The sequence below is a fragment of the Callithrix jacchus genome, chromosome 16, assembly GCF_049354715.1.
Source record: "Callithrix jacchus isolate 240 chromosome 16, calJac240_pri, whole genome shotgun sequence".
Lineage (NCBI taxonomy): Eukaryota > Metazoa > Chordata > Mammalia > Primates > Cebidae > Callithrix > Callithrix jacchus.
Window position 1 is genome coordinate 62,995,437 of NC_133517.1, and position 25,016 is coordinate 63,020,452.

Below are 25,016 nucleotides of genomic sequence, written 5' to 3' on the forward strand. Positions count from 1 at the left end.
AGGTGAGGCCTCCTAATAGAGGATTTGTAGGATGCAGTGAAGACTTGGAGCACAAGGAGAAGCCAGTGGAAGGTTTTGAACAGAGGGGTAAGATGTTTTGACTTTCTGATAATTTACTCTGCTCACTGAGTTAATAGATTTGCAGATAGCATAGGTTGAAATAGGGAGATCTACTAGGAGACGTGTTGCAGTTGTCCCGGGTGGTAGCTATTGGAAGTGCTGGTAGCTATTGAGGTTGAGGTAACTACTGAGAAGTGGTAGGTTTCTGGGTCTGTGTTGATAAGATAGACATTTGCTGGCTAGTGGATGTGCATGAGATAACAAGAAGTGTCAGAGAAGGATGAAACTAAAGGGATAATTACCATTCTCTGAGATGGGGAGGACTACAGGAGGAGCAGGTGGGGAAGATCAGGAATGTGGTTTTGGGCATCCTAAGCCTGAGCTGTCAATGCATATTCAATGGCAACATAAATACGGTCTCACTCTTTGTGTTCTCTTGTAACCTGACTTTAACACACAGAGAATGGAACTTCTTTCCCAGCTGTGCTACGTGCATGTTGCATGTATTGCACATTTACTGTGTCAAACATCTTCTGGATCTCCATTTCCTCATCAGAAAGCAGTAATATGGCAGAAATGTTCTATGCTATTCCATTAGTCTTTTAGAGAATCAATAAAATGTGTGTAAAAAAATATTTTACTGATTCATTAAAATGTTGGATTTGTGACTTTGACATTTGACCCCCAGGTTTCACTAGACACAGTGATTTGTACCTTTGCTGAAATAAGAATCAGAGGAACAGCTAGGTTGGGGTGCAGAAGGAAATCACTGAACATTTGTCAGCCCTTGGCATGGCACTTCTCTCTCAAACCACCATTATTCTTTATTACAGTAATATTTCCTAATTAAGAGATTTGCAAAGGTCTTAGGCTAGACAGACCTCTTGAATGGCCAAGATATGTGCAAACACTCTCCTTGGATCTCAGCAAACAGGAGGCATTGAATCAAGTTAACTGAGCCTGGTTCTAAGCCAGGTGTTATTGACAATGCAGAAGAAACACTGAGTAGTTATCAAGTGCAGATAACTGTGCCAATAACTCTTAAGTGTTTTTTTTTTAAGTCTTGTGTATGCCTTGCAACCATGAAAATATATGCTCCCAGGATAGTGCCATATCTGAGATAGGAAACGTTTTTATTTATTTTTCAAATTAAAAAATTGTGAACATTTCAAACACAGGAAAATTAGACTACAGACTCTTATTCATTTTCTATGCTTAACACAGGTTGATATTTAACCATAGTCTATGTTCAGCCAGCTACGTTGAGTCAACTTCAGCTGCTGTAGCAAATTAGCATAGACTCTATGGCTCAAACGTTCATTTCTCACAGTTCTGGAGACTGGAAGTCCAAGATAAGGGTGTTAGCATGGTCAGGTTATGGCCAAGGGTCCTCTCCTAGGTTACAGACTTCCATTTCCTTATTGTATCTTCCCATGGTGGAAAGGAGAAAAAAGTGCTTTCCTCTTGAGTCTTTTACAAGAGCACTAATTTCATTCATGAGTGCTTTACTCTTGTGACCCAGCTGTCTCCCAAAGGCCCTACCTCATCATACCATCATGTTGGAGGTTTCAATTCCAGCATATGAATTTTGGGGGGACATGGACATTCAGTCCATAACACTGAATGCTCTATTATTCTTTAGCTGCTTTATTGAATTATATTTTACCTAACCTAAAATTTACCCATTTTAAGTAAATGAATTGCAATTCATTTATTTTTAGCACTGTCCCAAGTGACACAACCATCACCATAAATCTGTTTTGGAACATTTTCATTCCCCCGGTAAAATCACTCATGTTTCTTCATAGTTAATCCTTGTTCTTATCCCCAACCCCAGGCAACCCCTAATCTACCTTTTGTCTCTACAAATTTGCCTATTCTAGTCATTTAATACTGTACACATTTTGGTTTAGAGGTAAATCATTTGGTTAATACTTTGTGTTAATCCATTGATCCTTCCGTTGCTTGGTTTACTTTCACTTTTAATTTTTCTATTAATAGGTTATTTTAGCCTTTGTGTTTGTATCACCCTAGGTTGTTTTGTATATATTGAATGTTATAAGCAGATACTTCATACGTTCTAGGAGGAGGCATAAATTCCCTAAGCTTCTGGTCCAAGCCCGCCCCACTGACTAATGATTATTGGTCCATTAGAGCAGTGACCAGTGGTTATGGGTTCATTAGATTAGAGAAGAATGAAAGCAGAAGCAATTGGTCTACATCTGCCTTGAGTACCTCATTAAAACCTTCGTAAGGATGCTTCTCCTTTGGTAAAATTGTTATATAAAATTATTGCAGTTTCTTAAGCTCTGCTTCTTTGAAAAACACCACTCATGGGCACACATTTTTGACCAGTTGCACTGGCTTATTTTTCTGTTGTCATTGGCTCATCTATATCAGAATCAGAGCCTCTGCCTGCTTCCTAAGTGTTCACTCACTACAGTCCTCATTCTTATACCTGCCTTTTAAAAGGTTATGTTTTTCTACGGGTGATTTAGAATTTAATGGCAATTGTGGGAGACTTTTGACATGCCAATAAACCATAGGTTTAAGGGTAATTCTAAAAGAGAAAAGAAATACCAACCATTCAATGGCTGGCTTTCTTTGACTAATATTTTGAGGCTTCAGCATGAAATACTTACTTTCAAATTATATCTCTTAAGTACAAAAACTAAAAACATAACTACTTGTGCTGGAACTTTCTAAAACCTCTCTCCCTCTCTCTTTCTCCCATCAGCTTTATTATCACCACCCACATACAGGTTTTTTTTTTTCTCTTTTTCTCTTTCATCTAACTTTTTTTTAACAAACTACTCTCTTCTTAGTTTTCCCCCAACTCAGGTCAAGGAAAAGTACATTATACAATATACCCTTAAAATTGTTCTATCAGAGTTCAGAGAGGACTACAATTAGGTATTTTCCAAAATTTCAGGAAAACAGACAGAAATCTGCTATGGAATGCAGTGTTGTTAGGTATTTATTGTTCCAGACTTTGAGTTATGTTTCAATTATTTCACTTAATTTGTTCGCCCCTTTAATGGGAAAAATACTTCAGAGCCATAGGATGAGAGTGGCCGAGAGGATTTGAATAGGCTGTACGTGATTACAAAAAATGAAGGCCTTTGGGAGGCATAAAATATAGGAAATGTTTTTCATTTCCCCTAAAAGTTGTTTAGACAAACATTCAAAATTGTAAGCAAAGTAAAATAAAGAAAGAAAAATAGAAATAGATAACTTTTTAAAAAGCATACTCTATACTGACCCACCAGCTTAGGTAAAGGGATCTTGCCTTGACTTTCTGTAAATTTTTTTCTCTGTCCTCAGACATGAAATTAGAGATTTAGGGAAAGTTAAAAAAAAGAAGCAGTGGACTCCAGAATAGTGATAAAGTCTCATTGTAGCCACAGCACCTGTCTCTGCTGCCTCTGAACAGGTTCTGCTGTAGGCAGAGGGTCAGCCTGCGTGGAGTCCTTGGGGCGAAACAGGGCGTGTTTCAGGACCTGGAAGAGCACTGGTGTGGCAGGGCCCTGGATGGATGTTTGCTGGAGAAGCTGAGGCTGAAGAGAGGCGATGATGCAGTTTAGTTGGACAATGTTCAGTCATTTGCTTATCTACTCTGATTTGCAGGTACAGAGCTCTTGTACAATAAGCAGATCATCCTAGAGCCAGTTCAGTCTGCAGAGTGCTAGCTATGTGGAGAAAAAGAAGGATCAGAGAATGAGGGGCATGAGAGAGAGAAGAAGAAGAGGTGGTAAGGAGAGAGAGAGAATTAACAGAAAACAGAGGATGAAGAGAAAGAGGAAGGGAAGAAAGGGAGGACACTAAATGAAACCAGGCCCCAAATATATGGAAAAGTTAAATCTACATTTAGAAGATTGAAATGACAGTTTAAGAACAAGATGGCCAGGCATGGTGGCTCATGCTGTAATCTCAGCACTTTGGGAGGCTGAGGCTGGTGGATCACCTGAGGTCAGGAGTTCGAGACCAGTCTGGCCAACATAGTGAAAGCATATCTCTACTAAAAATACAAAAATCAGCTTTGAATGTTTCCTAAGAGATTCTGGTACATTGTGTGTTTGTTCTCATTGGTTTCGAAGAACATCTTTATTTCTGCCTTCATTTCATTGTTTATCCAGTTGACGTTCAGGAGCCAGTCGTTCAGTTTCCAGGAAGTTGTGCGGTTTTGAGTTAGTTTTTTAATCCTGAGATCTAATTTGATTGCACTGTGGTCTGAGAGATGTTTGTTATGATTTCTGTTCTTTTGCATTTGCTGAGGAGTGATTGACTTCCAGTTATGTGGTCAATTTTAGAGTTAGATGTGGTGCTGAGAAAAATGTATATTCTGTAGCTTTGGGGTGGAGAGTTCTGTAGATGTCTATTAGGTCCATTTATTCCAAAACTGTATTCAAGTCCTGAATATCCTGGTTGATTTTCTGTCTCATTGATTTGTCTAATAGTGGAGTGTTAAAGTTTCCCACTGTTATTGTGTGGGAGTCTAAGTCTCTTTGTACGTCATTAAGAACTTGCTTTATGTATCTGGGTGCTCCTGTATTGGATGCGTATATATTTAGGATAGTTAGCTCTTCTTGCTGTATCGATCTGTTCACCATTATGTAATCCCCTTCTTTGTCTCTTTTTATCTTTGTTCCTTTAAAGTCCATTTTGTCAGAGACTAGAATTGTAACCCCTGCTTATTTTTGCTCTCCATTTGCTTGGTAGATCTTCTTCTATCCCTTTATTGAGTCTGTGTGTTTTTGTGTGTGAGTTAGGTCTTCTGAATACAGCACACTGATGGGTCTTTACTTTTTACCCAGTTTCCCAGTCTGTGTCTTTCAATTGGGCATTTAGGCCATTTACATTTAACATTAATATTGTTATGTGCGGATTCGATCTTGCCATCTTGTTACTGGTTGTTTGTTTTGCCTGTTGGTTGATGCAGTTTCCTCTTTGTGTTGTTGGTCTTTACCACTTGGTTCGTTTCTGCAGTGGCTGGTACTGGATTTTTTTCTGTGTTTAGTGCTTCCCTTAGGAGCTCTTGTAAGGCAGATCTGGTGGGCAAAGAAAATGAACAGACACTTTTCAAAAGAAGACATATATGAGGCCAAGAAACATATGAAAAAATGCTCATCATCACCGGTCATTAGATAAATGCTAATCAAAATCACATTGAGATACCATCTCACGCCAGTTAGAATGGTGATCATTAAAAAATCTGGAGACAACAGATGCTGGAAAGGATGTGGAGAAATAGGAACACTTTTACACTGCTGGTGGGAGTGTAAATTAGTTCAACCATTGTGCAAGACAGTGTGGCAATTCCTAAAGGACCTAGAAATAGAAATTCCATTTGACCCAGCAATCCCATTACTGGGTATATATTCAAAGGACTATAAATCATTGTTTTATAAAGATGCATGCACACATATGTTTATTGCACACTGTTTACAATAGCAAAGACCTGGAATCAACCCAAATGCCCACTGACGATAGACTGGACAAGGAAAATGTGATACATATACACCATGGAATACTATGCAACCATAAAAAAAAGATGAGTTCATGTTCTTTGTTGGGACATGGATGAACCTGAAAACCATCATTCTCAGCAAACAGACACAAGAACAGAAGAATGTCTGAACAACTGGCTCCTGAGAATTGCATGTTCTCATTAATAGGCAGGTGTTGAACTGTGAGAACATGTGGACTTAGGGGAGCATCACACACCAGGGTTCATTGCAGGGCTAGGAGAGGGATAGTCAGGGGGAGGGTGGGGAGAGATAATGTGGGGAAAAATGTCAGGTATAGGTGATGAGGGGATGGAGGCAGCAAACCACTTGCCATGAATGTACCTATGCAACAATCTTGCATGATCTGCACAGGTACCCCAGAATCTAAAGTACAATTAAAAAAAAATACAAAAATTGGCTGGGCGTTTTGGCACACACCTGTAATCCTAGCTACTCGGGAGGCTGAGGCAGGAGAATCACTTGAAACTGAGAGATGGAGGTTGCTGTTAGCCGAGATCTCACCATTGCACTCCAGCCTGGGTGACAAGAATGAAACTCCATCTCAAAAATAACAAAATGAAAACAAAACAACAATGACAGCAACAACAAAAAACAAGGTGACCTAGAAGGAAAAAAAAAGATGAACCAGATTAAGCTGCATCCTTCCTGGCTGATTTATCTCAGAGTAGAAAGGAAGGGGCTGGGATGCCTGACCAACTTGCTATAGACATGTCACTTGGTGCCACTTCTCTCTGCAAAGTCCATTCCCTCTTCACATTGCAGACATGTGTCTCCTGGACACTGGAGCCATCATGGTGGGGCAGGGACTATACTGACAGCTCCATCTCAAAATAATCTGTCACAAGCCACCTCTCCCTGACTTCCTGCCTTCAGAATGCAGCCCTTGCTGATACCTGCCTTTGACTTGCTCACTCAGCTCTCACTATAGGGGAATGGGAGCTGTCTGCCTACATCAGAAAGTAGAATTTAGCCAGTGGGACTTAATAAATGCCCCAGACACTGCTGTTGATTTCTCTGTTAGAACCTGCAGCCATCCTGCTGTGCTGGGAGCACTTTGCAGGGCCAGCTCTGCTTTTGTAAATGTCTCTCTGGTGGTGTCTTGGAGGAGTGTTCTTACCTGCATTGGCACCATAATATGGAGTACTGTTAGGCAAGGAACTACAGTCAGCATGGGAAATTAACAGATGTGTTGTCAGTTGCTAGGGCACAATTGAAAGCTGTTGTGAACAATATCTGGAAAGCTAAATTTTGTATCTACTTTCTATCAACGTTGTTGGAAGGCCATATATTAAAGTGGCTAAGAGCATGGGCTGTGAAGCCAGACTGGGCTCAAAATCTGGCTTTGACACCTATGAATGGATGGTTTTGGGTAAAGTGTTTCACATCTCTAAGTCTCCATTTCCCCTCTTGTAAAATGGGAATGACTCTAGTTCCTACTTACAATGTTGTAAGAACTAAATGAGCTAATACTTATAAAGTCCTTAGCATCATGGCTGGCACGTCCTGAACACTCTGTAAATGTGGGTTGTTATTATTACTGTTATTAGTGAGCCCTTTCAAATTCTGTCCTGCAGGAGAGATGCACGACACAACTCCAGGGGGCGCCATCACATTAACCTCAATGTGGTCAGTGCAAGTAGCATTTTGGAGTTGTGCAGTGGCTCACCCGTTCCTGCTCACCACCTTCCCTGCTTATTCACTGAGGTGTTCTTGGAAACACGCTTGGGAATCCTATGCTCTTCTCGTGCAGAGCTGGGGTTAGTAAATCTCCCTCCATCTTTAATGCCTTATCCCAGCCACAGCCCTGCCTTCTGATGTCCCTGCTGCCCCTTTAAGCCCTTTCATCTACACTTCTGATCTCTCCAACTAGCTGAGACTACACTGCTGACTTTCTCAGAACCAAGGACCAAAGCAAGAAAGGGAGCAGGTCAGTCACAAAAATCAAGTGAACGTAAAGGAATATCTTTAATTTCATAGCAAAAGTGACATTTAAATTGCACTTTGATCCATAGAATTACATCTTTCTATGGGAGCCTCTGAGTGACAGAGTAGATGGTAGGTTTCAGTTTTCCCCATGGAAAATACAGATTCTAGGGTCAGAAAATTGCTTCTCATAATAATATGATAAATGGCTTCTGTGGCCTCTAGAAGCCAAAGCTGCCTCATTGATGGGATCTAAAACGCTACCAGGAGATGGTGTTAAGGAGAAGATTGTTAAAAAGTTATGTGGTCCTTCTGTTCCTTCCAGGTGATTGACAGTGCTCCCCTGGATCACATCAGGCTGGGTTTGGAACCACAGGATATTAGATCCCTGAAGAATCTGCTTTGTCTGTGTTGTGTTTGGTCTGATGCCATCAACACATGGGGTTTAGGAAATAAGGACCAGCCACAGGCTGCTTGCCAGTGAGTCCAGTGTAGGCCTAGGATGAGGATGCTGGTCTTCACAGCGTCTTGGCTTATACTTCTGAGGATTAGGAGGGACATGCCTCTTTGTCCCAGTGCCAGGTGTGACTGAACGTCAGGCTGCTCTGCTTTTTGCTTATGGACGTGCTTATTAGGGACCTACTGTGGACCAGGGGGTCATGTGGGTACCAGAGTAAGTTAACAAAAGACATAGTCTTTGTCCTTCATGGTGTTTCAAGTCTATGGGGAATATAGTTATGTAAATAGTTAATTACAAATATTCTAACAGCTAAAGAACATTTTGATTTGGCTTCCAGAAAGCTCAAGCTGGATGCAGTCGCTCACACATGTAATCCCAGCACATTGGGAGGCTGAGATGGGAAGATCACTCAAGGGCCAGGAGTTTGAGGCCAGCCTGGGCAACACAGCAAGACCCTGTCTCCACAAAAAATTTTTTAAAAATAGCCAGTCATGGTAGCATGTGACTGTGGTTCCAGCTACCAAGAGGCTGAAGTGGCAGAATTGCTTGAGCCTGCAAGGATGCAGTGAGCCATGATCATACACCACTGCACTCTAGCCTGGGTGACAAAGCGAGACCCTGTCTCAAAGCAAAACAAAACAGAACAAACAAACTCAGATCTAAGTTTGTGGCAAATGTGTAAGTCACTAGTGACTGCGTATTTAGCTATATTTATGGTACCATTTCATATTCCCAAGTTGTTATAACTTTCTTCTTTCATTTTCATTTTAAATTTAAGCTATCTTGTAAGCTATCTTAAGTATTGCTTGGAACAAAGCAAGCTATGCATTTAAAAATATATAGAAACTTGGTGAAAGCCATTCAATGGGAGTGGCTCTAATTTTGCCTGCCTTCTGTCCCACTGGACAGATAAATGAGGCTACAATGCAATATTTTCTCTACTGAAAGATAGATGGTATGATTCTTATGCTCTATCCAGCACTATTGAGTAGTAACTCAATATTAATCTGGGAGAGAGAGAGAATGTCTGTGCTCTTCATTACTGATTTCTCTGTATCAAGTACAAGCTTGATATATAATAGTTGCTCCATAGATACCTGCCAAATGTTCAATGAAGCAATGGTGTTATTTAGGACATTATAGTTTATAAAGTACTTTTCTCTCATTCTTTAATTCTAACAGTTACTTCTATAAAGTCTGTATTGGGGTAATGCTAGTTGCTCAAATATGATAGAAAGTTATGTCTTGTTCCTAGTTGGTGGTTGTTGGATGTACTTCTTGTGGAGACTTGGGGCCCAGCCTCTACTGTCCTCTAGAATCTTACCATCATTGCATCAAGTTTGTGGGTAGAGGAGAGAGAAAAAGCCACTTCTTTGAAGCCTCAGCCTGAGCACGCACACATTGCTTCAACTTCTATTCTCTAGTGAGAACTAGTCTCATGGCTACATATAAGTGCAAGGGGTCATGGATAGGAGGTTGGGAAACAAAGGACTGGCATGGTCATATTCTTTCCAGAGACAATGCTCTCTTCTGTAAGGCTCAGTACGTTGTGTGTGGAGTTAGCCATCTCTGCCACAGGCGTAAGAGCCCAAAGTGCCCATTTTGTATATTAGAAAAATATCAAGTCTGAAATTCCCCAAATCAGAGGAATGGTTTCCTTTTTCCTCAAAGTGAGCACCAGCAGGACTCTGATACCTAACATTACAAATCAAGTCCAGATTACAGAGCACTGCCTTGTCTCAGCCACAGGGCGATTGTATCCTGTTGCTTATGCAGAGGCCAGAGAAAGTAGCACCTGTGGCTGTCCACATGTCCAAGTCATTTCTCTCATTAGGACCAACTTCCCTGGTGTTTCTCTTCTCTCTGCCTTGACGTTGCTGCTGGAACACGCGCCTCAGCTTTCAAAACTCTCGCATGAACTTATCCTGTACTTCTCTGCTGTTACTCCTCATGGATCCCTTCTGTCAAATTGCATCTTCCTCCCTGATATGGATTGGCCGTGTCCCCACCCAAATCTCATCTTGAATTCTGACATGTTGTGGGAGGTAATTGATCATGAGGACGGGCCTTTCCTGTGCTGTTCTTGTGATAGTGAGTAAGTTTCACAAGATCTGATGGTTTTAAAAATGGGAGTTTTTTTTGCACAAGCTCTCTCCCTTTGCCTGCTGCCATCCACGGAAGATGTGACTTAATCCTCCTTGCCTTCTGCCATCATTGTGAGGCCTCCACAGCCACATGGAACTGTAAGTGCAGTAAACCTCTTTCTTTTGTAAAGTGCCCAGCCTTGGATATGTCTTTGTCAGCAGCGTGAAAACAGACTAATACACTCCCCTTCCTGCTCCTTTGTCATTGTCCACCTTTACTTTCTCTAAGAGGCTACTCTGATTTTACAAGTTGGAATAAATTACTCTTGACCTTCTTCTGACTCATCTAGCAATTTGACTCAGTGGTCTACTCTTCTGTTGCCCCTAACAGATTGTAAACTTCCCGGGGGTAAGAGAGGGGGCTGTCCCAGTTAAAATACTTTTGGGGCTGGGCACGGTGGCTCACGCCTGTAATCCCAGCACTTTGGGAGGCCGAGGCAGATGGATCACGAGGTCAAGAGATCGAGACCATCCTGGTCAACATGGTGAAACCCCGTCTCTACTAAAAATACAAAAAATTAGCTGGGCATGGTGGCACGTGCCTGTAATCCCAGCTACTCAGGAGGCTGAGGCAGGAGAATTGCCTGAACCCAGGAGGCGGAGGTTGCGGTGAGCCGAGGTGGCGCCATTGCACTCCAGCCTGGGTAACAAGAGTGAAACTCCGTCTCAAAAAAAAAAAAAAAAAAAACTTTTGGATGGCTGTTCACATACACCATCTGTTTCCTATTTAGGGCCGATTACCTTGGGCATTGCTCCATTTGAGCTGGTCAGCTCAGCTGTTTACTTGTTGGGGTGTAAATTGATCAGGTGTGACTGAATGGATCAGCTGCTTGGCTAGATGGACCCTTCCTTTCCATTCATTAGAGGATTTGATATGATTGTGGACAAAAGCAGACTGTGTCCCAGCTCTGTGCTCCTCAAAGCCGATTGTGCTTGCTGATCACGTGGGGATCTCGTTAAGATGCAGACTCCGATGTAGTCGACTCTGGAGCTGGAGCTGCGATTGTGCATTACTAACAATCTCCCAGGTGTGGCACATCACCCTTTGTGTAGCAAGGACCTTCTGTTTTGTGAAGAATTGGCTTTGAAATAATTCAGAAGTTGTTCTTTGAATGTGACCCACTCTTTTCTTTCCTGATCATTTTAAATCTCAGCTGCTTTTGCTAGAGATGCACATATCTGGCTAAAAAAGAGAAAATTCAGCCCATCTGTTTTTTGTTTTATTATCCTTCTGCAGTGCTCACATAATAGACTAGCAGCAATAACAACAGTTATAATAATGGACAAGATTTATTAATCACTTATTATGCAGCGAGCATGCGTTCACTTATACTAGCCTCACAGCAACACTGTTGGTTACTATTCCCACTTTGCATCTAAGGAACCTGAATTTAGGAAGCTCAGGAAAATTTTTGAGAAACACATAGTAAGTGTCAGAGCTGGGATTTGAATGTAATTGTTTCAGATTTTAGGGAAAGGAACACTTATAACTGTTCTCTCCTGCCTCAGTTGTCCCATCGTCTGTGCAGATGTTTGATTTATTCCATTCTGTATGCTCTCTTACGCACATGCACGCACGTGTGCATGCACACACACACAAACACAAACACAGAGCAAACACTTAGACAGATGCCTCGGTCCCTCCAGATGCTTGGTGTCGAGGTAGAATAAATATCAGGATAGATAAATCTTCTCTGCCAGATGCCATGCGTCCTCTTCCTCCCTCTGTTTTGATTACAAACTGTGTTTCTCTTGGATGGTGCATGGCTCCCTGCAGACTTGAACCTTTCTCACCTTCACTCGTCAAGGTTCAGAAACTCATTGGTCATGTGACTCAGAGTTAATTGCCTTGTGGGGAGATTCTCCTGCTTGGGCATCCCCATGTGCTAAATCACACTTGGAGTTCCTATTTCATCAGGGGTGTTTTCTACCAGGGTTGGTGTCATTCAACATTAAATCATCTCCCCTCGGGAATAAGGTTAGTTTTCTCACATTTAATTTATAGTCCCGAGTAGGAAGTAAAAGCACCATGATGGGCTTTATTACTTGCCTTGCTAATAATTCTTCAGCTTGTTACAATTTTAAATTAAGATGATGATGACCACAATAAAAAGACAACAAAATAATGAGTACTACTAGTAAAAATATCAGCAAACCCCTTATATTTTGTCGTGTATAATTATGGACTCATTGACAATGCATGTTCATATGTATGGTTATAATTGTTAATGCCATTATTATTATTACCACTGTTTTTTAATAAGCCAGAGAAGTTACCTGGGCAGATGTAGAATCTGCATCAGCTGCCCAGATGGAAATCTTAGGGAGTGGCAACATTAAGTTCACGCTGTTCAATCCCCATATTGGGCTGGATGAAATGCTGTGATCTGGAGGTGAAACACTCATTAGGCAAGCCTGTGTCTGACTTCCAGTTCTGCCACTTACTGATTGAGAGAGTTGGGTACAACATTGAGCCTCTCTAAACTCAATTTCCACATCTTTAAAATGAGGAAACAAATAAATTCTTTGCCTGGATGAGATAAATATAAGAATTACAAGTAAATTTTGTAGAATACAGAAGCAACAATCAACAGCCACCAGTGTGACTAGCAGATGGCTATAAACCAGGCATTGCCTCCTCACCAGTGGATGGGGTGGAGAATCACTGTTCCCCCACTAGACTTGGGTATCCACACACATGCAAATCTAACTTCAGCATCCCTGAAGCATCTACTCTGCATGCTCAGTTCTGAAGACTGTCTTCAATGTGGGTACTGGAATGAATATCTGTCCTTCCAACCCACAGCCTTTTAAAGGAGATTTTTGAGTCCCACAAATTATTGTCAGTTAGCCTTCCAGAACAAGAATGAGGAGTGAGCATCAATGCATGTGTGTGGCCAGGAGCACCTTCAGTGAGCACATAGCTCCTCCATGACTGATGCTGGTCCACCCTTCCAGCCTCATCCTGTTGTACTTTCATTTACTCTCCACTCTGGCTACATTGCTCTGCTTGCCTTTCCTCTGTGGCCCTGGCACTTTTTTTCCCCATGCAATTGCTCGCAGTGACTCCTGCTTCTCTCTCTGCCTTTTGGAAAACTCTTTAGCTCTTGACATTCAGATCAAGTGTTTTCTCTGTGAAGTCTTTCTTGGAACCCTCTTTAGAAATGACCCCAGTTTTTCATTGGGCACCTTGTATCATGACCCCTAGAAAAAGTTTTTGCTTTAATTTGCATATCTGACAATCTTCTGGGTTAGGTAATGATCTCCCTAAAAGAGACTCTGTGACTTGTTCATCTCTGTAATCTAGCTCAGAGCCTGGGAGAGAGTAAGTGACTTGCCACAATTTGTTGAATAAATTGTAATTGATCCCAGCTAATAGCTGTGGATTTGAGAAAGTCATTTATGGGAGACAGAAGCCATGGGCTGTGCCAGGAAACCAGCCCAACAGGCTGAGGTTTGGGGTAGAGAGGTGCCTTAAGGGTTATTTAGAGTGTTGACCAGCGAAAATGTGAAAGCAATCAGTCAGGTAGGTCAAGCCAGATGGTGGAGGAGGAAGGAGAAACTGCTTCCCTCTGACATACCATGTGGGTAGTGGGTGGGTGTCACTCATATCACCATTTTTTTCTTCCAGATTCAAACCCATGGTAAATAAACAATGCCTTGATAACCAGTGGGGATCAAAATATCAAAGTAATAAAGTTACTATAATTCCAGTAGTACAGGACGATCTGGTCCCTTTGGAGAATGTGGTATCACTCGTTCTTGCTGCTTTTCCCTTCCAAGTTGAAAATGGGAAAGTGGGGATCAGGTGTACAAAGCAAGTGGACTTACCTGGACACTTACATAACAATCGAAGCTTACCCCACCTGTCAGAGTAACTTCTCTCCTCCTCTGCAGACACTTGAGTGAGGCCAGATGAGAAAGGGGAAGGGTTTCGCTAGTCCTCGCTGAGGTTTGAGGGATTGGGAGTCCCACTGGCCACTATGTGAGGTGTAAATAGGAGGACAAAAACGGAAGGCTCACTCCTGTCTACCAGACTTTTGAATACGACAGGAAGCCTAATTTTAGGCATCTGAATTTTGGAGACTACAAGACTGCAAATAAGTCCCTTTTCCTTGTCAAAACTAGCTTGGGAAATAGTTGGGAAAATACCCATTTTTATCTTGGAGGTCACAGGAAAGTCACTGGTTGGCAAGATTTTTGTGTTGACTTTCATTTGTTATGAATTAATTGAACTCTGTTGGTACATGTGGTTTTGGAGTGAATATACATCTGATACCACAGAAGGTAAACTTTAAGCCATTGCTCCCAGCTCCATGAATTCCCTTGATTCCACTGTTTATTGTACAGCTGTTCTGGGCCATGCACTGTGTTGAGTGCTGGTGATTTGGTCATAAACAAACATCATCCAGAGGATCTTAATTGAGATCAGTTATTTCTAGTATAAAAATGATAGCTGAGGAGAGTTATTTATTTAAGCAATCACCCCATTTAAAAAAAATACACTTATTAGGTGTCTTCTGAGCACTTATTTGGTGCTCTGTGAGGCAGTGAGGATATAATGGTGAAGAAGATGGACTCAGACCCTGCCCTGGAGAAGCTTTGCTATAGACAGGCAGAGGAACACAGTAAACAAGTAGGCAGACACATATGCAAAATAAAAACAAATGATAACTACCACAGAAGAAACAGTGCTTTGAAAAAAAAGAATCACAGAGATTCACTTTAGATTGGAAAATCTTTGAAGTCCTCCAAGAATATGATTTAAATTTCAGCCAGAAGATCAGAAGGAGACAGGCACGCAGATAGTAGCACAGAGTGCTTTACAGCAGGGGTCCCCAACTCCCCAACTCTCTGGCCACAGGACCACTCACCTCCTCACAGTGGGAGGTGAGCAGCGGGCAAGGGAGCAAAGCTTCATCTATATTTTCAGCTGCTGCATGTCACTTGCCTTAAAGCCTGAGCTCTGCCCCCTGTCAAATCTGCAGTGGTGTTAGATTCTCATAGGAGCATGAACCCTATTGTGAATCGTGCATTGGAGGGATCTAGGTTGCACACTCCTTATGAGAATCTAATGCCTGATGATCTGTCGCTGCCTCCCATCACCCCCAGATGGGACCGTCTTGTTGCAGGAAAACAAGCTCAGGGCTCCCACTGAGTCTACATTATTTTGAGTTGTATAATTATTTCATTATATATTACAATGTGATATGAATAGAAATAAAGTGCACAATAAATGTAATGAGCTTGAATAATCCTGAAACCATCCCTCTCTACACCCCCCACCCCTGTCTGTGGCAAAATTGTCTTCCATGAAACTGGTCCCTGGTGCCAAAAAGGTTGGGAACTGTTGCTTTAGAAAAGGAGACATTGCAGCCACTATCCCCCCATCACCTATACCTGACATTTCTCCCCACGTTGTCCCTCCCCCACCCTCCCTCCCACTATCCCTCTCACAGCCCTCCCAACGGACCCCAGTGTGTGATGCTCCCCTTTTTGTGTCCAAGTGTTCTCATCGTTCACCTGCCTATGAGTGAGAACATTCAGTGTTTGATTTTCTATTCTTGTGTTCAATAATCTTGCATGATCTGCACATGTACCTCAGAATCTAAAGTACAATAAATAAATAGATAGATAAGATAGATGATAGATAGATGATAGATTGATAGATAGATAGATAGAAAAGACAAGACATTGTGAACACAGGTCATGGAGCAGTAAAGGGCTTGGAATAGTCCAGCAGTGAGCAATTGAGCAGAGACTGTGATTAGTCAGGGGCACATCATCTGATGGCGTCTTCCATGTATATCTGTGTATTCACTTTCTATTGCTACTGTAACAAATTACCATTGATTTCGTAGCTGAATGCAACACAAAATATATTCCTTGGCCTGTCTGGAGATCAGAAGTCTGAAATCGGTTTCACTGGGCTGCAATTAAGCATCAGCAAGCCTGATTCCTTCTGGAGGTTTTTGGGGGAGAATCAATTTCCATGCCTTTTTGAGCTTCTGGTGGCTTCCCACATTTTTCAGCTTGTGGCCCCCTCCTCCAGCCTCAAAGCCTCAAAGCTTGCTTCTGTCATCGCCTTACCTTCTTTTCTGTAGTCAAATCTCCCTCTTTCTCCCTCTTATAAGGAAATTTGGGACTATATTTAGGGCCCACCCAGGTAATTCAGGATAATCCCCTACCTCGATTCTTAATTTAGTCACATTTACAAAGTCACTTTTTTCATATAAAGTAGCATTCACAGGTTCTAAGAATGAGGGTGTGGAGGTCCTTAGAAGACTCTTGTTCAGCCTAGCACACTCTGATTGCAGCCATGGCTTCTGTTACACTTTCTGTGGGCTTTAATTTACTTCTTCTTGTGGACATGGTCTTATCTTAACGGTCTGTGCCATATGCCTTTTCTTTCTGTTCTGAAGTTCCCTAACAGCACAGCACAGAATTCAGGTGCAGCTCACAAGAACAAGGGGAGCTAAGAAACTCGTGGGCACCTTTAACCAAGAAAGATGAAGCTGATGGATACATGCTTCTCTGAGTCCCTCCTTGCACAGAAAATTCTGAGAGCCATTCCTTGTGTTGAGCAATCCCAGAGGGACCCAGCCCCAGCTGTCCATGGCAGTGTTGGCTTGTATAATTCACCCTTCTGCTAATTTTTCTTTTTTCCCTGTTTCACTTTCCCTAGTCTCCCTTGCTTGTTTCATGGTAATACCTCCAGAATCATCCATCTACACACGGGTTTTAGGTTCCTGCTCTTGTTTTGAGGACACTGGGAATTCCCTTAGATGTGGATGCTCTGGGTCACCCATTGGTGATGTTAAGTGGAGTGTGGGTAATACCTAGCATGCTGTAATATTGGAATTACTAAAAATTCCAGCTGCATAAACCAGTACAGGTTGAAAGTAAACCACTAAATTATGATTATGTGGTAGCCCTAGTGCATGAATGCTGTGGGGCAATGGTGATCATAAGGAATTAGAAGTTGGCTAGATTCTATGGACTGCTTTGAAAGCTTTTAAAAATTGAAATGGTAGGCTCAGATCAGATATCAGCTCATGGCACAATGTGGAGTCAGAAAGCTTCTATAGCATAATTTAAAGCATCACTCAATTCCTGCAGCAGCAGGAAAGACTCTGTAGAAAGTCAAACCCAGGGTTTACTTGTAAGGGTGGCAGAGCTGCAAATGAGACTTCATTCATAGCCACCACATGCATTGTCAATATCAATGTCAATGTCGGTGCCCTGATAAGGAAAGAGCAATACCCTGAGGCCTGAGACAGGGCATTTGAATGGAGTGTCTGAATGTTACAGGTACCTAGATTTCTTTGAGTCTTCCAGGTTGTCAGAAGCAGCCCCTTTCTCTCTGGTAGAGAAAAGAAGCTTGCTTTTGCCTAGAGACCTATGAAGAGACTGGGAGGCAGATGAGTTGAAACATGCTTGCTGTCCCCTCCAAGATCTGTACCATTTCTCCTTGTTATCTTCATACCAATAAATAAAATCAGGCCTTAGCAGAGTCTAAACAGGGAATACTGTGCCTGCTCTTGGAGGAAACAACTTAGTTACTGTGGAATTGCAGGATCTGGATCATAGGCATGTACTGGAACCAGAGGAGGGCTGGATAGGGGAAAATGTATTAATAAAGAAGCATTCTCCTATTATTCAAGATTTAATGTCCTGGCAAAGATGCGTTGGAGCCAATCCTAATCTTCTATTGGGATGACTTCCTGAGACTTGGAAATAATGATAGCTTAATGAGATCGAGATGCCAGAACAATCTTAGCAGAGAAGTAAGGAGGGAGTCAGAAGTTTGAAGGGATGAAAATAATAGACTGGATTTGTTACATGAGTCCAGAGAGCATACTGCATAATTGTGTTCCCTAGAAAGGTACATTGGTCAGTAAGGAATCTACCATACACTGCTTAGGATGGAAGAGAGTCTTTGAAAAGCTCAATGTTTTTTATGGACCAGGGTTTACATTGGATGACATTGCTTTTGAACTGCACAAGATAGTTTCTAGACTGACTGAAGCCAGGTGTCAGCCCTTAGCCAGCAGAGTCAAGAGGACATAATTACAATATCAGTACAGCAAGGCCAGAGGGACGACCAGGGTGCCCTGGACTCTTACAGGTTCTAAAGCAGTGGCTGATGGACTATGATGTTTTAGGGAGCAATAGAGATGTGCAGGCCTGTGAAAGCATAACTTGACTTATATAACTGGAAAAAAATCAAAAGCTGATGAAGAGAGGGCTGAAGCCAGTCATGGCAATGTAGAAATGGTGATCTGTCACCCAGTTTCCAGCTCTGAAATAGTTCTCGTAGCCTGAACCCATTGTTGGAAGGGAAGATAGCATTCATTTCCTCAAGGAAGAAACTGGCAAAACTGCAGCAAGCAAATGTAGTAGCAATTGCCCACAATGTTTCCCCAAGCAAATTGAGGCCATTTACCAGGGGAAACATGCTACAGAAACCAGACCTTTCAAATTCCCTACCACTGGCTGACAGAAGAGGAAAAACATGGCTCACCTATTTAATAGGTGGGACAGCATGAAAAAAGCATAAAAGATGAGGGTGTGAATCAAAAATACTGCAGCCCCACTCATGGGTGGCCCTAAACGGTGATGGGAGAACCACCCTCCCAGCAGGCAGAGCTGCAGTGGCACACTTGACCATTGCCACTGGGTGGAGAGAGAGGGAGCTGAGATCAGAAGTAGACTCAGACAAATGGCTAGATGGTCAGGGACCCAGATGGAGCAAGATCAGAAGAACACCATATAAAATATAGAAGAAAACCTAGGCAATTCTATCCAGGACATAGGCATGGGTGAGGACTTCATGACTAAAACATCAAAAGCAATGACAACAAAAGCCAAAATAGACAAGTGGGATTTAATTAAACTTAATAGCTTCTGCACAGCAAAAGAAACTATCAATAGACTGAACTGGCAGCCAACAGATTGGGAAAAATTTTTTTGCTATCTACCCATCAGATAAAGAGCTAATATCTAGCATCTACAAAGAACTTAAACAAATTGATAAGAAGAAACAAACAACAGCATAAAAAGTGGGCAAAGGATATGAACAGACACTTTTCAAAAGAAGACATTTATGTGGTCAACAAACATGAAAAAAAGCTAATCATCACTGCTCATTAGAGAGATGCAAATCAAAACCACATTGGGATACCATCTCACACCAGTTAGAATGGCAGTCATTAAAAATATCAGGAGACGGTAGATGCTTGAGAAGATGTGGAGAAATAGGAACACTTTTACATTGTTGGTGGGAATGTAAATTAATTCAACAATGTGGAAGACAGTGTGGTGATTCCTCAAGGACCTAGAAATAGAAATTCCATTTGACCCAGCAATCCCATTACTGGGTATATATCCAAAGGATTATAAGTCATTCTATTATAAAGACGCATGCACATGTATGTTTACCACAGCACTATTTACAATAGCAAAGACTTGGAAACAACCCAAATGCCCATCAATGATAGACTGGATAAAGAAAATGTTGCACATATACACCATGGAATATTATGCAGCCAAAAAAAGATGATTTCATGTCCTTTGCAGGGACATGGATGAACCTGGAAACCATCATTCTCAGCAAACTGACACAAGAACAGAAAACCAAACACCACATGTTCTCACTCATAAGCGGGTGTTGAACAATGAGAACACACAGACACAGGGAGGGGAACATCATACATTGGGGTCTGTTGGGGAGTTGGGGGTTAGGGGGGCAATAACAGGGGATAGAGGATTGCGGAGGGATAGTATTAGGAGAAATACCTAATATGGATGACGGGGTGATAGATGCAGCAAACCACTTCCATAGCACGTGTTTATCTATGTAACAAACCTGTATGATCTGCACGTGTACCATAGTACTTAAAGTATAATACATAATAAGAAGAACAGGCACCAGGAAACCTGGGGAAGAGGCTTGAGAAGAAACTCTTGGAAGCATGTACCAAATGTGAGAATCTTTGTGTTTTTTTTTAATGCCTGCTTGAGGGCATCCACAGCAATAACCTCAACAGCCAGTGGACCGGAGACTTTGCTGTGCATACCAGTATCTTGTCAGCTACTTCAGTACATTTGTCACCAAACAGACCATGTATTTTGTTTATTGTCTGCCCAGGATATAGGCTATGTATGGTCAGGGATTTATGTGTGTTTTGTTGTTACTATGATTAACTAGAACAGAACCAGGTACATAGTAGATACTTAAATATTTGTGAAAAAGTGAATACAATATGCATGCATCATTTTTTTACATATTGCATTTTTTTTCCTTAGGATAGATTCCTAGAAGTGTATCTGATAATACATTATTTTAAAGTATACATTTTATTTTAAGAAATTGATGTTAAATAATTGGTACATGTTTACCTGAGTATTAAAATTTTAAGAACTTCTTACATATTGCATGGTTGCTTCTGTACTGATTTGTACTTCTACCATAGTTTCTAAGTCAACAGCACTGATTTATAAATATTTTCCAGTTGGATAGGTGAAAAAATGCCCTCATATTTTGTTATTATTTGTGAAATTTAACATTCATTAGCAATTTGATTTTCTTCTCCCTGTTACTATTATTTATCAATTTCCAATTAAGGATTCATCCATTTAATGCATTTTTCAAAATATAAATATCAAATTATTGTGTGAGGAATTTATGAGGTAGGTTTTGTTCAGTTTATTTCTGTCATTTACATTTTGCAGGTATTTCTGTTCTGTAGATGTTTGTGTCTTAAGATAGCATATTCTTCAGTGTTCTAATTTGTGGCTGCTTCCATTGCCTTATGCTAAGGAAGTCTATCTTCTTCTGTAGAGCAATAAATACTCTTACATTTGCACCTACTTTCTTTAGACATCCAAACCATTAATCTAAACAGGATTTATTTTGCTATCTGGAGGTGAGAATCTAAATTTGATATATTTTTAAAGAAAAAGCCATTTTTTACACTATGTTTTGAATAATCTATTCATCCCTGATATGGTTTGACTCTGTGTCCCCACCAAAATTTCATCTTGAATTGTACTCTCATAATTCCCATGTGGAATTATGGGAGGGAGGGACCCAGTGGGAGATAATTGAATCATGGGGTCAGGTCTTTCCGTGCTCTTCTCATGGTAGTGCATAAGTCTCATGAGATCAGATGGCTTTAGAAGGAGGAGTGCCCCTGCACAAGCTCTCTCTTTGCCTGCCATCATCCATGTAAGACGTGACTTGCTTCTCCTTCCCTTCTGTCATGATTGTGAGGGTTCTGCAGCCATGTGGAACTGTAAGTCCATTAAACCTCTTTCTTTTGTAAATTGCCCAGTCTTAGGTTTGTCTTTATCAGCATCATGAAAACAGACTAATACAATCCCATTCATTTGTTATTCATCCTTTATATTAATTCTTGTGTGTGCATGCATGTGTGTGTTTCTGATCTATGTGCTGTTTCATTGATATTGCTCTAACCCAGAGTAATTAGTTGCTAATTGACTTAAAGATGGTTTTACTGAGATAAAATTCATCCTTTCAAAATGTACAATTTAGTTATATTGCTGTTTAACCATCACCACTAATTTTAGAGCATTTTCATCACCCCAAAACCAAATCCTAACCTATTTGCGGTTATTGCCTATTTTCCCCTTCCACTAGCTCTTGATGGAGGCACTAATTTGTGTTCCCTCTCTGAGAATTTGCCTATCTGAGACATTTTATGTAAATGGGATCACATAATACATTACTTTTTGTGTAAAGCTTCTTTCACTTGACATAATGTTTCAAGGTTCGTCCATGTTGTATCATGTATCTTCCATTGGTTTTTATGGCTGGATAATATTTTATTGGCTGTTCCTTCTTCTTTCCTCTGGAATTAACACTACCCATGATTTAAAGCTTTGTCTTACACATCAACTTTCTTTCATTTTAATTTCTTATTTATTTTTCTATCTATTCTGAGATGAAAGCCGCAGGTTGTTTCCTACATTGCTTAAGTTTTTGCAGTGTTATTTCTGTTTTATTCTCTTTCATTGCTGATTTTAATAATTCTATTTTTAGTCTCATTACAGTTTTCCTTATGGGAGTCAATTGTCATCTTTTCTAGCACTCTTTTTAATGGCTTCTTGTTTTTCTCTTAAAAGATGTTTTGCATATTATTGAGAAACTAAGCAAATGTTTATCAGTTCATTTTTTGTTGCATTGAGAAATAAATGCCACAAAGCTAAGTGTTGTATAACATCATATTTATTACTTCTTACTCTTTGCTAAGTTTGTTGATGATTCTTCTGCTCCAGGCTGGCTTAGCTGGGTGCAGGTGGTCTATGATTGCCTCACACAATTGTCTGCCAGTTGACAGGAGTGCTATTCTTGCGGGCCTCAGCTGACACATGTCTTTTATCCTAAGGTAAACTAGCTCAGACTTCTACATATGGCAGTCCCAAGGTTCCATAGAGCAGCAAGAGAAGACAAGCACGCATACGCAAATACTTTTCAAGACTTGGCTTGCATCACCTGTGTAAGGAGTCAAAAAAGAGCCCACATCATCAAGATAATCCTGTGCAAAAAGAACAAAGCTGGAGGCATTAGGCTAATCAACTTCAAACTATACTACAAGGCTGCAGTAACCAAAACAGCAACAGCATGTTAGTAGTACAAAAGCAGACACATAGACTAGTGGAACAGAGTAGAGATGTCAGAAACAAGACCACACATCTACAGCCATCTGATCTTTGACAAACCTGACAAAAATGAGCAATGGGAAGGGATTCCCTATTTAATAAATGGTGCTGGGAAAACTGTCTAGTCATGTGCAGAACATTGAAACTGGACTCCTTCCTTATACCTTACACAAAAATTAGGGTGGATTAAAGACTTAAATGTAAAACCCAAAACTATAAAAAGCCAAGAAGAAAACCTAGGCAATATCATTCAGGATACAGACATGGGCAAAGATTTCATGATGAAAGTATCAAATGCAATTGCAACAAAAGCAAAGTTTGACAAGTGGGACCTAGTTAAACTAAAGAGCTTCTCCACAGCAAAAAAACTATCGTCAGAGTGAACAGACATTCTAAAGAATGGGAAAAAAATTTGAAATCTATCTGACAGAGATCCATATCCAGAGTCTACAAGGAACTTAAACAATTTTCAAGAAGAAAAAACACATGGACACAGAAAGGGGAGTACTAAACACTGGGGTCTATTGGGGGGAAAAGGGGAGGGCCAGTGGGAGGGGGAGGTGGGGAGGGATAGCCTGGGGAGAAATGCCAAATGTGGGTGAAGGGGAGAAGAAAAGCAAAGCACACTGCCATGTGTGTACCTACGCAACTGTCTTGCATGCTCTGCTCATGTACCCCAAAACCTATAATCCAATAAAAAATTAAAAAAAAAATCCCATTAAAAAGTGGGCAAAGGACATGAACAGACATATCTCAAAAGAAGACATTCATGTGGCCAACAACCATATGAAAAAAAGATCAACATCACTGATCGTTAGAGAAATGTAAATCAAAACTAAGTGAGATATCATCTCATGACAGTCAGAATGGTGATTATTAAAAAGCCAAGAAACAGAAGATGCTGGCAAGGCTGTGGAGAAACAGGAATGCTTTTACACTGTTGGTAGGAATGTGAATTAGCTTACCCATTATGGAAGACAGTGTGGCTATTCCTCAAAGACCTAAAACCAGAAATACCATCTGACCCAGTAGTCCCATTACTGGATATATACCCAAAGGAATATGAATCATTCTACTATAAAGATACATGCACTTGTAGGTTCATTGCAGTGCTATTCACAATAGCAAAGACAGAATCAACCCAAATGCCCATCAATGGTAGACTGGATAAGGAAAATGTGGTATATATGCACAATGGAGTACTATGCAGCAATAAAAAGGAACAAGGACATGTCCTTTGCAGAGACATAAATGGAACTGGAAGCCATTATTCTCAGCAAGCTAACACAGAAACAGAAAACCAAACACCTCATGTTTTCACTTGTAAGTTGGCGCTGATTAGCGATGACACATGGACACAGGGAGGGGAGTGATACACACCGGGGCCTGTTGGGGGTTGGGGGAAGGGAGAGCATCAGGATAAATAGCTAATGCATGCAGGGATTAATACCTAGGTGATGGGTTGATAGGTGCAACAAACCATCATAGCACATATTTACCTATGTAACAAATCTGCATGTCCTGCCCATGTATCCTGAGACTTAAAATTTAGTTTAAAATTTTTTTGGTTGCCTATCTAGCATTTTAGTCATTTCCTTTATAGAAACCATTTTAGTTAACTTTTCCACTGCTAAGATATTTTGTGGAGGCTAAATCAGGTACTTGTGTGAATATGCTGTTTATATGGAAGGCACCACAAAATTTTTACTCTGTTTTTTGTTTAATAAAGAATTTTGCTGGTTTCCTAGTTAAAGCTCTCCTAAAATAATTAAACAGTACACCAAATGCAGAAATAGTTACTTATTCAATAAATATTTTTCAAATGCCAACAGTCTACCAGTCTACCTAGCATCTTCTTGCTTAAAATATCTTGGGGATATGATATAATAAAAAACAGTTGTTCTCCATGTTACTGTAGGTAGAATCAGGAGAGTTGCTTGGTAAAAGGCAGATTCTGAAGCTACTCCATGAGATTCTGATTCAGTAAGCCTGGGTGAGACTAATGATAAGTTTATTACAAATACTCCAGTACACTCGGGGGCCATATCAGATCATGCTGTGAGAAATGCTGGGCTGGAGAAAAGAAAATCAGATGGCCGAATTCTAATCTAGGAATTAGATTACTGTCACTTGTCACTTAGTGGTTATATAACTTGTTTTATCATAGCCATCTGGCATCTAATATCTGTTCAAGAAATATTTATTGAGTAAATGAGC